Raw genomic sequence first — 15,403 nt, forward strand, 5'->3', positions numbered from 1 at the left:
CTGCATTGACATTAACTAGTGTGTGATGGACAATACCATAAGTACATGCAGTGTACTTTGTTTAAATATGGCTGGTTTGAAGACTACAGTATATAAGTAAATGACTTTTTTTTTTATTGAGCAACCTGTTATTAAATAAAATAACTTATGAATTGCTTCAAAACTGTTTTACAATGAAATCCTTATTGAGAAATTCTTATTTAAGATATAATTTTTTAAAAATACGTTTAATAAACTTTTGTCATTCACACTTATTTATATAATTTTGCAAGAAGTCTCTGTAGATTTTATTTGAGCATGATACATTGACTGTCATTAGGTTTTTAAATACTTGGTGCCAATAGCTTATCTGACCTCTACAGAAATCTAATAAAAGGCATACTTGGGAGAAAGTTAGATTTCATCTGGAAAAGTTTTATTTTGTATGTTAATAGGAACACTTACTTGTGATGTCATATTAGTATCAGTAAACACTTAATTGGAGAGAACTCCCATTTATAAATAAAGTATTCATCAGCTGTTAACTTCCAATTAAATTAAAAATCTGAGTGATTAGCAAATTGTAAAGCCAGAAGGGACCATTATAATGATCCATTTGTGACCTTCTGCATAGCACAGGTCAGAGAACCTCACTTATTCCTCAAGCCTTTCTCTTTGAGCATATCTTTTAGAATGAGAGTCTTGGTTTAAAGATCTTCAAGTGATGGAGAATCTATCACATCCCTTGGAAAGTTGTTCCAATGTTTCCAACAGGCTCTTGTTTAAAAAAATAAAATTATTCCTTATTTCTATTCTGAAGTTGTCTAGCTTAGCTTCCAAGCATTTGAGCTCATTATGCCCTTATATGATAGCCATTTACTATCAGAAATCTTTCACATGTAAGTACTTGCAGACCATTATTAAGTCAGTTCTCAACCTTCTGTCAGATCTGAAAAGGGATCACTGTGTGTGGTGGTTTTATTTTAAAAGAGATGCTTTAAAGAAGCAACATAATGATACTCTTCCTTTTTTAGCAGAATTTAATGTGCCTTCAGTGTCGGAAGGTGTCTTCAAATCCTTCTGTCACATATACTGGAAAAAAAAGAGATTAAGGCACCAGTAAGTGCTTTGGGATGAGAAGTGGCTTTCTGTTCTGTGTATGTACAATGTATAGCCCAGCAGGGCTCTGGTCTATCACTAGGGCTCCTAGGTGCTTCAATAGTACAAATATTTTCTATAGTAGAACCTAGTTAGTGGTGGCAATGGGAAGTAAATGGAATACAATGAGGTGATCCTTTCTTTCCTTGGTTCTAGTGAGCTGGGAATGTGCTTCCCCAAGAGTCTGGTACCATTTTGCAAATGGAGCCATGTAAGACCTCAATGTAAGTGAAGCTTGCTGATTCTTAGGTCATCTCAAACATGTTTTCTCAGGCTCTTCTCATTTTAGCCAATGACATGCCAGCCCTTAGTCTTCTCTTTAGGATGATTCTGGTGATTCTTCTAGCCCTGCTGTTAGGGGGAGTCGGCTTTCACTTTTTCCATGTGTCGGGAGTATCAGTAAGAAATATATGGAAAAAAACCAGAAACAGTCATGAGTGTTAACTAATGGGTAGTGACTTTGCATCACATAAATGGCAAGTGAAAAATCTGTCTGAACCAAAGATTTCCAATAATTAGCATTTGTAGTTCTGCCTTCTCTCCCATTTATGCCCAACAAAGCTTTTATGGCATTCAAACAAAGGAATGTTATAAAAGGCAACAGGACCAATCTGACTTACTGAGAGCTCCTGCTGTTAATGAAAGATAACACTAACTAAATAGGTGAAAATAATGCAGCAACTGATACTTAATGTAATTGAGTTGGCTGTGCATATGCATGGATCCTAGTTCTGTGTTCTCTTTTGCACTCCCATTATGGAATGAACTTATTTGAAGATTGATCTTGGTGCATGATGGCTGAAACTGGATTGACAAAAACATAGTTGTCAGTCCAGTAATGGTTAGTGAAAAGAGGCCAGCGGAGGTTTCCTCTCCTTCAGCCCAGGAAGTGATCATAGTTCAGATCATAGTGTCCTGACCATTAGAACCTTGACTGTGGGTCCCTTTTGCCAAGGAGGCTTCAAGGGTACAAGTTTTAATCTATGGACTTATATGAATCCATCATATGGACCCACGGGAAGGAGGCCCTTGAAGAAATCCACCTGAATTTCAACAATTTCCACCCCATCATCAACCTCAGCCTGGACCAGTCCACACGAGATCCACTTCCTGGACACTATGGTGCTAATAAGCAATGGTCACATAAACACCACCCTATATCGGAAACCTACTGACTGCTATACTTGCCTACCTACCTCCAGCTTCCATCCAGGACACATCACGTGATGCATTGTCTACAGCCAAGCCCTAAGATGCAACCAAATTGGCTCCAATCCCTCAGACAGAGACAAACACCTACACGATCTTTATCAAGCATTCTTACAACTACAGTATCCACCTTGGGAAGTGAGGAAACAGATTGACAGAGCGAGATGGGTACCCAGAAATCACCTACTACTGGACAGGCCCAACAGGGAAAATAACAGAACACCATCACGTACAGCCCCTAGCTAACACCTCTCCAGCACAATCTACAACCGATTCTGGAAAACAATCCCTCACCCTCACAGACCTTAGGAGACCAGTCCTCGCTTAGACAGCCCCCAAACCTGAAGCAAATACTCACCAGCAACTACACACCACACTACAGAAACACTAACCCAGGAACCAAGCCCTGAAACAAACCTCGTTGCCTACTCTGTCCTCAATCTACGCTAGCGACAACCACATCAGCCACACCATCAGAGGCTCATTCACCTGCATGTCTACTAATGTTATATATGCTATCATGTGCCAGCAATGCCCCTCTACCATGTACATTGGCCAAACGCGACAGTCCCTACATAAAAGAATAAATGGACACAAATCGGACATCAGGAATGGTAATATACAAAAGCCAGTAGGAGAACACTTCAATTTTTCTGGACATTCTATAACAGATTTAAAAGTAGCTATGCTTGAACAAAAAAACCTTCAGAAACAAAGAGGAACCAGCAGAACTAAAATTCATTTGCAAATTTAACACCATTAATTTGGGCTTGAATAGGGAGTGGCTGGCTCATTACAAAAGCAGTTTTGCCTCTCCTGGAATTGACAACTCCTCCTCTATTATTGGGAGTGGACTACATCCACCCTGATTGAATTGGCCCTGTCAACATTGGTTCTCCACTTGTGAGGTAACTCCCTTCCCTTCATGTGTCATTATATAATGCCTGCATCTATAATTTTCACTCCATGCATCTGAAGTAGTAGTATTTTACCCATGAAAGCTTATGCCTAAATCAATCTGTTAGTCTTTAAGGTGCCACCAGACTCCTTGAAGTTTTAATCTAGTTAACCAGTATTACTGCATGTGCCTTTACTCTCTGCATCTCTCCCAAAGATTGGGCTGAAGACTGAAAATATTGACATCTCCAGATAAAACATGTTGACACTTCAAACAGTCAGAGTTCCAGACTTAGTTTGCCTTTAGAGAAGTGGTTCTCAATTAGGGGTATCTGTACCCCTGGGAGTATGCAGAGGGGGGTGCATCTTCTGGGGGTACATCAACTCATCTCAATATTTGCCTAGCTTTAAAACAAAACACTAGCAAAGTCAATACAAACTAAAATTTCCTACAATGACTTGTTTATACTACTCTACAGACTATACACTGAAATGTCAATAGAATAGTTATTCCAAGTGATTTATTTTATAATATGGTTAATGAGTCAACAATTTTTCAGTAATAGTGTGCTGTCATTTTTGTCTCATTTTTGTAAGCAAGTAAATTTTAAGTGAGATGAAACATGGAGGTACCCACATCAGACTCCCAAAGGGGGTACAGTTGTCTGGAGAGGTTGAGAGCCACTGCTTTACAGGGCACAGGACAGAAACTAGATAATGACTTTCCTCTGAAAAATGGAAGGGGCCCCCCTCTTGAAAGGCAGGGACAGCTCAGACTCATGGCTCTGAAAAAAGCTGGGAAGGGAGGTTTTGAAGGGCAAGGCTTGCTACTGACCTGTCTGTCCCAGCTGAAATGATGGTCTAGAAAAACAACAGGAAGTCAGAGATGATTATTTGCATTGTGGTAGCACTTAGGAGCCTCAGTCATTGACCAGGACCTCCCTCTGCTAGGCACTGCTCCAACACCACAAAGTTCCTGCCTCAAAATGCTTAAAGCGTATAATGTCACAATATCTTTCTTCTGTTAAGTAGCTGAGTGTAAGCCCCTGAGTGTCCTTGCAGGCAGGTCCCAGAAGCCTTGTATTTTGTAACCTCTCTGCTCTCCTGCTTGTAATGAAGCCTTTTGACAACTATTTCTGGGTGTGTTGCTTGCTGTGGGCAAAGACTTGATGCGCACTTTCAATAATGGGCTCTTTTGGCCTATTTAACAGGTCCTTAGTTACCTTTTGTATCAGGCTGACAGGGTTGCCTTGCGCCAGGCCTCTGTGATGTCCTCAGTACCTTCCCTCAACGCCAGTAGCTAGAACATTCAGTGCCTGTCTTCAATCAATCTTTGAAGATTATTTGAAAATCAACTTTGTTCATGATTAAGGCTTTGTGTTTTTCATGGAGGGCACGGACTCCATGACTTTGGTGTGCTGGGGTCCGGAGGCCGCTTGAGCAACTCAGGCAGCTCCTGGGCCAGTCGTACCAGTCTCCCCTCCACCTCATCCCCCAGCAGCAAGAGTTTGGGGGTGGGGTGGGCCTCAAGGCTTACCCAAAAGGGCTACAGGAACTCCCCTCCCTCAGCTCCTAGCTCCAGCTGCTGCCACTGCCCCCGCAGCATCCATTGGTCACAGCAAAACCAGGGCTTGGGGCAGACCAGAGGCAACACATGACGTTGAGGAGCTGGGTAGGGAGCCTGTCCCAGCCCTGTCAACCACCCCCCCAGGCCACACCCCTCCCAACACACAGTGCACCCCCAGGACACATCCCCCTGAAACCCTCCCACAGTTTTTAGACAGGGATATATAGTAAAAGTCATGGACAGGTCACGGGCCATGAATTTTTGTTTAGACCCTGTGGCCTGTCCGTGACTTTTACTAAAAATACCCGTGACTAAAACATAGCTTGAGGACTAGTCTACAGTGGCAAAGGGGAAGCGCTGCCACGGAAGCACTTTAACATGGCTTATGTAGTCACAGCTGAGTGCTGGGAGAGAACCACCTCCCCAAAGGGAATAGCTCCCAGGCCTGGGGCCCTGCCTACACTGGTGCTTTACAGTGCAGAAACTTGCTGCTCTCAGGGGGGGTGTTTTTTCACTCCCCAGAGCGAGAAAGTTGCAGCGCTCTGAAGTGCCGGTGTAGGCAAGCCCTTAGTCATGATATTTCAATCCAGGACATGCTTGTATGGGACTTTGCTAGACACTAGAGCACCCTAGACAATGTCACTTAACCTAAAGCTCTGGACACTTCCCCCCAGGAGGAGGGCCAGAGAAGTAGCTCCTCTATTCACAAACTAGAGAGACTTTTCTAGACACAGGATTACAGAGATCTCCATATTAGCTACAAATTATTTGAGTGCGTCTGATCACAACACAACACTCCAACACAAAGTCCCACCGAGGAAAACCATTGTCTGGCTCACCAGGGTAGAAATGCTTCATAACGTCCAAAATATATTACAAGATCCAGGAGCAGGAAAACAAGTCAACTTCATCAAAGTGATTACGAGTACGATGCCATCTACACTGCTCTCCAGAACCACAGTGGAATCTGTAAAAAGAAAAGGAGGACTTGTGGCACCTTAGAGACTAGCAAATTTATTTGAGCATAAGTTTTTGTGAGCTACAACTTAAATTTATTTGAGCATAAGTTGTAGCTCACGAAAGCTTATGCTCAAATAAATTTGCTAGTCTCTAAGGTGCCACAAGTCCTCCTTTTCTTTTTGCGAATACAGCCTAACATGGCTGCTACTCTGAAACCAGTGGAATCTGTGTTGAATAGCCCTAAGGCAGCCTGGGAGCTCAGCCTTTAAAGTGGTGTAGACTGCAAGATCTTTGGGGGCAGAGACACTCTTTTCACTGTAGCAGCCGTGTTAGTCTATTGGTGATCTTCCTAGAAACACCATCCTAGCCCCTATGGATGTAGAAGCCCTCTACACCAACATTCCACACAAAGATGGACTACAAGCTCTCAGGAACAGTATCCCGGATAATGTCACGGCAAACCTGGTGGCTTACCTTTGTGACTTTGTCCTCACCCACAACTATTTCACATTTGGGGACAATGTATACTTTCAAATCAGCGGCACTGCGATGGGTACCCGCATGGCCCCACAGTATGCCAACATTTTTATGGCTGACTTAGAACAACGCTTCCTCAGCTCTCGTCCCCTAATGCCCCTACTCTACTTGCGCTACATTGATGACATCTTCATCATCTGGATCCATGGAAAAGAAGCCCTGAGGAATTCCACCATGATTTCAACAATTTCCATCCCACCATCAACCTCAGCCTGGACCAGTCCACACAAGAGATCCACTTCCCGGACACTATGGTGCTAATATGCGATGGTCACATAAACACCACCCTATATCGGAAACCTACTGACCACTATTCCTACCTACATGCCTCTAGCTTTCATCCAGATCATACCACACGATCCATTGTCTACAGCCAAGCTCTACGATATAACCGCATTTGCTCCAACCCCTCAGACAGAGACAAACACCTACACGATCTCTATCATGCATTCCTACAACTACAATACCCACCTGCTGAAGTGAAGAAACAGATTGACAGAGCCAGAAGAGTACCCAGAAGTCTCCTACTATAGGACAGGCCCAACCAAGAAAATAACAGAACGCCACTAGCCATCACCTTCAGCCCCCAACTAAAACCTCTCCAACGCATCATCAAGGATCTACAACCTATCCTGAAGGATACCCTGTCACTCTCATAGATCTTGGGAGATAGGCCAGTCCTTGCTTACAGACAGCCCCCCAACCTGAAGCAAATACTCACTAGCAACCACACACCACACAACAGAACCACTAACCCAGGAACCTATCCTTGCAACAAAGCCCGTTGCCAACTCTGTCCACATATCTATTCAGGTGACACCATCATAGGGCCTAATCACATCAGCCACACTATCAGAGGCTCGTTCACCTGCACATCTACCAATGTGATATATGCCATCATGTGCCAGCAATGCCCCTCTGCCATGTACATTGGACAGTCTCTACGTAAAAGAATAAATGGACACAAATCAGACATCAAAAATTATAACATTCAAAAACCAATTGGAGAACACTTCAATCTCTCTGGTCACTCAATTACAGACCTGAAGGTGGCTATTCTTCAACAAAAAAATTTCAAAAACAGACTCCAATGAGAGACTGCGGAATTGGAATTAATTTGCAAACTGGATACAATAAACTTATGCTTGAATAGAGACTGGGAATGGATGAGTCATTACACAAAGTAAAACTATTTCCCCATGTTATTTCTCCCCCCCACCCCACCGTTCCTCAGATGTTCTTGTTAACTGCTGGAAATAGCCTTGCTTGTCACCATGAAAGGTTTTCCTCTTTCCCCCCCTGCAGGTTGTGATGGCTCATCTTAAGTGATCACTCTTCTTACAGTGTGTATGATAAAACCCATTGTTTCATGTTCTCCGTGTGTGTATATCAATCTCCCCTCTGTATTTTCCACCAAATGCATCCGATGAAGTGAGCTGTAGCTCACGAAAGCTTATGCTCAAATAAATTTGTTAGTCTCTAAGGTGCTACACGTACTCCTTTTCTTTTCACTGTATCTGTATGGTGGCTAGCACCATGGATCCCTGATTAGCAGGTACTACTGCAATACTAGTGCGTTCAAACAAAGTTAGGAGATGAATGGGCTAATGAGGAACATAAGCATGTGAGAAAAGGCCTTGTCTGTAACACACTTCAATGTGAAAACGCTTGAAGTTAAAAAGCCATGCACTCTAGCATATGCAAAATTAATGATTACAAACAAAATTACTGACATTAGAGGAGGAACAATGTCTGAACTGCTACCCACATGCAGATTTAAAACATTTCAAGAAAGGGAGAAGGAGTTAAAACAGAACAAAACTGGAAGACAGAGAAATTTCTGATTGAGGACATCACAGAGGCCTGGCAAAAGGCAACCCTGTCAGCCTGATACAAAAGGTAACTGAGGACCTGTTAAATAGGCCAAAAGAGCCAATTATTGAAAGTGCGCATCAAGTCTTTGCCCGCAGCAAGCAACACACCCAGAAATAGTTGTCAAAAGGCATCATTACAAGCAGGAGATCAGAGAGGGGTGTCCTTCTCAACCTTCTTCTGACCCACAGCATGACCCTGTCCACTTCCCACCCCGCCTCATTCCTCAACTTGCAGACCTTTCCTCTCCCTTTTCTTCCTCACAGTGCCCACCTTTTGTGCTCTAACATATCCTTTACTGGGGTCTCACCTTAAAAAAAATCACCCCCCCTTCAACATCGCCCAGGCTCCCACGTCAACAAACCAGGCACAACGATCTGTCACTGCTTCTTTGCTGCATAGTCACCCCCCTCCCTCCTTCAGTTTGTCTATTTAAACCATAAGCTGTTCCCAGCCAAGTCAATCACTCACAGGGTTCTTCTGTAGAGCTGCTGCTGCTGCACTAGGTTTCCGACTTCTACTTGGGCCTGCTCTGTACTATTGCAATACAAACAAACAGGCTGGCCTCCGTAGTTGTATCACTGCTGAATTCACCTTGGCATGGGAGATCTCACCTCTCTTACTTCTAATATTGGCTCCCTTAGTCTTCCCTGTGAGCTTTAGGGTTTTGTTCATTCTGGAGCAGTCTCTGGCCCAAGGCGGTGTGTGTGGACATCTCCCAGTCACTTATCAGCTCAAATGTTGCCGTTGGTAATTTGTGTCACGTGTGGCCCTGCAGTCTCCTCTCTGTCTCCAGTTCATTACCATCCAATTTACTACCTCTGCTATCATCTTTATCCACCCCTTTACCTATGGTGCTGGCCTTACCCATACTTCTCCCCTTTATAAAATGAAAGCACATCATGCTGGGATATACCTAGGTTCAAAAGTTTAGGCCATCTGCTCATTAGTATTTGGGTAAGGGAAAAACCCTCAGCCCCATTAAGATGGAACAGTTCTAGGATTTTTTTTTTGTCTTTGTTGTATAGTAAGATGCTATTTACATACAATTCATAGGCTGCCACTTCCACCATTTAGCTCCATTAGCATTACAGAAGAACTAGGCTATATATTGAAGACTCTCTCAGCAGACAATTTCCTCTGCTTTGTTTAAAAAAAAAAAATGAAGTGCTGGTGTTTCCAGCAATTGCAAAATTTATAATACTGTCCAGAGTGGCACCTGCATAATTTGCTTTTATTGACAGCCTTGCATACTGTAATGTATCACCAATTCAGGCTCTAATTCACAGTTGGCTTGTTTGCTTTATAAGCCTACCATGTGACTTCATCTAAGCCATCTTGACTGCTTCGCTCTGTCATCTAGCACTGGTTTTCTCTGTTCCATTACGCAATCCTGGCACAAGGATTGCAAATAAAGCTTCACCATTGTTACTCCTGTCAGCTGGAACATTTTCATGGATCTCCTCTTCTCCTTCGACGCATCTTAAAATTCAACCTGAAATCAAAGTTTCTATAGGCTATACAGTTCTTGAGCAGAGATTTGCATGAAAGATGCAATACAAAATAAGGCTGAAGTGTATTCCTGATTCAATGCACAGGATGTTCTTATTTGAAAGAGTACGAGATGCCACGGGACAAAGGAGCTGTTAAATTTTTAATGCAGCCCAGGAGAGTTTTTGAAGTTTTGAGTCTCCTTGCACACCATAAGAAACTTCACTGAAAGTTTCAGTATAAAACAATCAAATCAAACTCAACAAAAGCAGCTGCTCTGCTAAATGTAAAGTTGTCTTGAAGATAAAGTTAATACAAAATTAATACCCGAGTTTGCAGATGACTATTTACTCTAGAATGCTAGCAACAACAAAAAGGACTCAGCTATCAGAGAACAAAACTTCTCTTTGTTACAATTCTTGGATGCTGATTTGTGGCTACCAGAAAAATTAGCAGCTTCAAGTTGAAGGATGTGCTGAAGATTCCCTTTGCGGTAGGTGCACCAACAGGCTGTTGAGGGGATTAAATAAAACTCCCAAATGTAGACAAGAGAGGATGCTATGGAGCATTAAGATTTTAAAGCAACTTTTACAATAGCTCAAAGGCAATTTAAAGACAGAATTGTGGTTATGAGATCATGCTCATACAATGGTGTAGTATAAATGCATCAAAATGTACATAATTCAAAGCTAATTACACAATTAAAAACAAACCAACCTAGCTAAAAGTGAAAGTTTTATTTAATAAATATAATTTCCATGAACTATTTAAAAACAACTTCACTAACGGAACTGTACATTTAACCCCCTGTATTAATTCTGCTGTCAATCAGAACATTAGAGGCAGCTCAGTGTTTGAGGTCTGAAATTTTTTGTACTAATTATCGCTAGTTTCCAGTTGTTAATGCCCATTACTGTCTAACAGTATCAATTTCAACACAGCATCCAGTACTTCTTGCATGAGTATCATTCAAGTTTTTTCCCCCAAAACAAGCAGCACTTCATCATGCTTTTCTTAAGGGGGGGGAGTTAAGTTTCTACATGTACATGAGAATTGAAACATTTAATGGGACCATAATTAAGCATTTTTCTTAAAAATATACTCTTTGGTGTAGTAATGACATTTATATCTGAAACAGTCTCACTTTTAAAGTATTCTGCCCATGTTTCTTAAATATATACATGCAACATATTACGATTTATCCCACGGCCAAGATAAGAAAAATACAATCAACCAGGCTCCTTTGACATACAAAACAATTTCACCAAACTATTACACCAAACTAAGACCTGACAAAAACAGATAAGACAACAATGCAGAATGCTGTGAGGTGGACACACAGATAGTTTTAAAACAAAAAAGTCTCTGGCAATCCTAAGACCATGGATTAATGTGGATAGCACTTGGAGTGTATTTTTCATTTGACTGCCTTTGCAATCTGTATCAATGATATTTAGCTGCAGGAATGTTTCCATGGAAAACGAAAAGACTTGCAAGTACTTTTGTAAAAAGAAAAGGAGTACTTGTGGCACCTTAGAGACTAACAAATTTATTAGAGCATAAGCTTTATAATCGGATGCATCCGATGAAGTGAGCTGTAGCTCACGAAAGCTTATGCTCTAATAAATTTGTTAGTCTCAAAGGTGCCACAAGTACTCCTTTTCTTTTTGCGAATACAGACTAACACGACTGCTACTCTGAAACCTGTCAAGTACTTTTGTGAATGTGTTTGCGAGAAGATCAGTGGCAGAAGTTTTCACACAGCTATATTAAAATCTCCAATTTCCCTTCCCCTGTTCATGAAAGTTAAGTAAACCAAAAAAGGGAGAAGAAACCAGATAAATGACTGAGGTGATAAGTCACACACCTTAGAAAACAAACAGTAGAAGCAAGGAATTTGCAAACCAGCCGTAGACTGAAATGTTTGCGTAAAAACACTAATCTGTAAATTGTCCATCCGTAGATAATTTGTGACAGGAAAAGGGATAACTTAGTCAACTTTTTCATTATGAATGGTTCACCCAACTCTAGGAATGTAACTCCATTAGAAACTATGGTGATCATACAATAATGCAGTAACAATTAGTTACTATGGGTTAACTTCTGTTAAATAGCCACATTACTATTGTATATTGTAAAATGAGAAACTAATATAGCAAGATAGAGGATTCTCTTGAACAAATGATTTTGGTAGCATACATGGTAAGTACTTCTGAATACTGCACTTCACAAATACAACTGGAGTACATAAAGCTTAATCTTAAAAGAGAGTTTGTCAGCCAATCAAAATTTCTATGGACTATCCTTGTTTACCTTGCTTTATGATGCGAGACTTCTAGTACTAGAAATGAGACTTTTCACACACACAACAGTTTTATCCGATTGTAAAAATAAGGGTTTGAAAGAATTACCAATAATTTCTAGTAAGGAGTGATAGTTGGGTCGTTTGTATTGTAAATTGGGTAATCTGTTTTAAACAATCATTTTCACCAGTAAATGAGATCATTTTGAAATTATAAAGTTTTCAACATTCGCTCTCTTCACTTATGTGGCCTCCCTCTATAATATTATATTTAAATGGATATTTTAAGTAATATTTATATTTTAGCTTGAAGTGTTTTTAATGTAAGCAGACTTTTATGTCATTTCTAGTTCCCAGTCTCTACACGGTATGCTTTAGACACCAAATGTTGCATGAAAGAATATATGCTCTTGAAAAACTGACTTCTTCCCATTAATTATTAAGGTATTAAGATCTGCTGAGAATTCAATCTAGTTTTAAAAGGTGGCTATGGAAGTGCTCTCTTCCATCCATATCAAAAATACTGCACAGTAGAATAAGAATGAAAATAATATCACTTGTGTTACTGTGAGTTAAGAACGTTTGGAGCAGCCTTTACTGCACTAAAAGGAAAACCCAGAAGGAACCCTTTGCATCTGCCTTCATTTTGTGGATTTCAAGAGTAAAGGTAACTCTACACACTCATCTCTATACTGTACATTCTTTTTCTTCATGTTCTCAATCAGAAAGATCAATAGTTACAGTTGGATAATTGAAGACAACATACTTGCTTTGTGTAAAATTCTACATACTAGCGAATCTAGAACTAGCATATTGCATATACTGTAACAGAGGTTTATACAAAAACAACCTTTCTTGAGTAAAACCAATTCTATATGATTTGTGGTACATTACAAATAGTGTTTTTTCCTCCTAAGCATTCATTAGATAAAAATTCTGTATTTTATGCAAACCAATTACACATTCCCATTAATGAGAAATAAACATTACTGAATTTTTTTTTCTCCAAATAGAGAAGTGTACCTGGGGTAGACATATAAATTCTTAAGATCTTCCTGAATTGCTTAAATACATATTTCTTCAGTAACCTTAGACACACTGATAAGGGAGGGGAAGCAGGAAGAGGTGGAAGGTTTAATAAAACCATAATGGAGGTAAATTACTCTTCAAATATAAACATTTTGCTTGCTTGGCACAAAGTATTCAACCTTTTATTCATACCACAAAAGTCAAAACATTCTATATGTGTGGTATGGAATTGTTATAAATGCTTGGAGCAGGGTTATTTTTCAAAGCATTCCCCCCCCCCCTTTTTTTTTTTTTATAATAAAACCATTTACCATAATTTAAATTTAAAAACATGACATACTTATCACAAGAACTAATGAAAAACTATATGGCAACACTGAAAACCATTGAGGGCTGGCTAAGGAATGAATGACCTTGACAGACACAGCTATTTTTGAGAAGTGAAGCAGAATGGCTTAACAAACAAAGATAACAGTTGCAAACAGATATCTGAGAAGTTGTTTAGAAAACGTGGCCTAAGATTATTTCACAGATAACAATGGCATAAAATATGTGTGTCTCAGGAACAGAAACCACTGAGAAAACCTGTGCTAGTATTTAACTCAGACTTCCAAGTATATGTATACAATTGAAAGATTGATAAATCCGCCAGTTGCTAAAGAATTTAAACTTTCATTTTTAAAAGTTAAGTTTCTAGTCCTTCTTGTTGCAAAAATGAAGATTCAAGATGTGAACCAAAATGCTGCATTGCTGTGAAAGCCATAAACAGAGATAGGCACTGGAGTTAGCAGCGAGGATGACCCAAAAATCTGAGAACAGCAGTGGAGACATCTTAACACTTCCTCTCCTATAGTTCACAGAATCCAGGAAAGCTTGGGAGGAGGAGGAGAATAATGGAGACCAATCTCTCTCTTGCAACAGCCATAGTGTAGAAGACTTCTAAGGCTCTGTCTACACTATGAAAAAAAATCAGTCATGTAATTCACTGCTAATCCAGCTGTACAGGTGATAGCAATAATGGAAGCTGTAGTGTAGACAGGGGCAGGCACTTAGATCATTGTGTTACACACAGGCCCATCGACAGCAATTCCAGGCCCCAGGGCAGAACAGTCAATAGGCCCCAGGCCTGGTGTGGTGTCACCACATGGGTGCGGAGCCGGACCATGTGCGGCAGCCGGTGCACACATGCACAAGCCGTGGTCCGCCTGACATTTGGGTGGTGCTGTGCCTGCATTGGCTTGGGCCCAGTGAGCTGCCGGGCACGCTCTTCCAACAGGGCCAGGGCTTTCACATGCTCGCCCACCTTCGCCGGTACCACCCTGCACGCACCTAGGAGCCCTGTGGTCTGCTGAGTCAATTGCCCCCTTACCCCCCACATCGGCGGGCCTGCCTACACACCTTGTCCACACTACCTCGGATTAGGTAAGACATTGGTAAGAAAGTCTGTGCCCACTGCCTATGCTACAGCATTCTCCATTGCCACTGCTGGTAGCTAATTACAGGTCTGAGTTTTGCCAGTATAGATGCAGCTTTCCAACACCTCCTTCTCCTTTTCAGGGGGGCAGAAATTTTATGGGACTTAGTAGCCAGAGGCTGATTTAAAAGAGGGGTTCTCAACCTTTTTCCTTGCTGGGCCCCCCCTCAACATGCTATGAAAATGCCAGGGCCTGGTTGGGATGGGAGCACAGGGCTCCAGGCCAGTGGGGGACCCTTGGGTATGGGCATAGTTGTACTTCTATGGGGGGGGAGAAGAGCTGGCAGGGCTTGAGCCAGCTCCGCACAGCACGGTCCAGTGCCACCTCCACCCCCAACTCCCTCAGGAGGCCACCCAGCCTGTCTGGGCTGTGGGGGGAACACAAACAAAAAATGTAACTCAAAGGGGGGACTCAGTTCAAAAAGTTTGAAAACCGCTTAGGGTGCAGGAAGGGGGATAGCTAAAGGCTGTGTACGGGCACAGGGGGCTCCCAGTGCAGCTCCCAGGTTAAGCGGGGGTGGGAGGAGGGGAGAGCGCACAGGGCTCCCAGCTTCAGCCCCGCCACTGCTCCTGGGTTCTGGGGGGAGGTTTGCCAGCTTCAGCCCTGCGCCGCTTCTGGCTTCAGGGCACCAGGTTTCTAGCAACATCCTATTGAGAAGTATCCTGTGCATCTCACTGATGGATCCCCTGCATCTTTCTTCTTTGCATCTCTCCATTGCCAGTAGATTCAGTTCTACTGCTAATCTCTCTCTCTCTCTCTCTCACCACACACACACACACACACACACACACACACACACACACACACACACAAACACATACAAACACACAAAAATGTATTTGCAAAAATTCCTACCCAGCCCAAGAACTCAGACACATTTATAGCAGAAAATGTAGCTGCAAAATTTATAATTCTGTCCAAAGTAGC

Source organism: Dermochelys coriacea, chromosome 9 (assembly GCF_009764565.3).
Source record: "Dermochelys coriacea isolate rDerCor1 chromosome 9, rDerCor1.pri.v4, whole genome shotgun sequence".
Classification (NCBI taxonomy): domain Eukaryota; kingdom Metazoa; phylum Chordata; order Testudines; family Dermochelyidae; genus Dermochelys; species Dermochelys coriacea.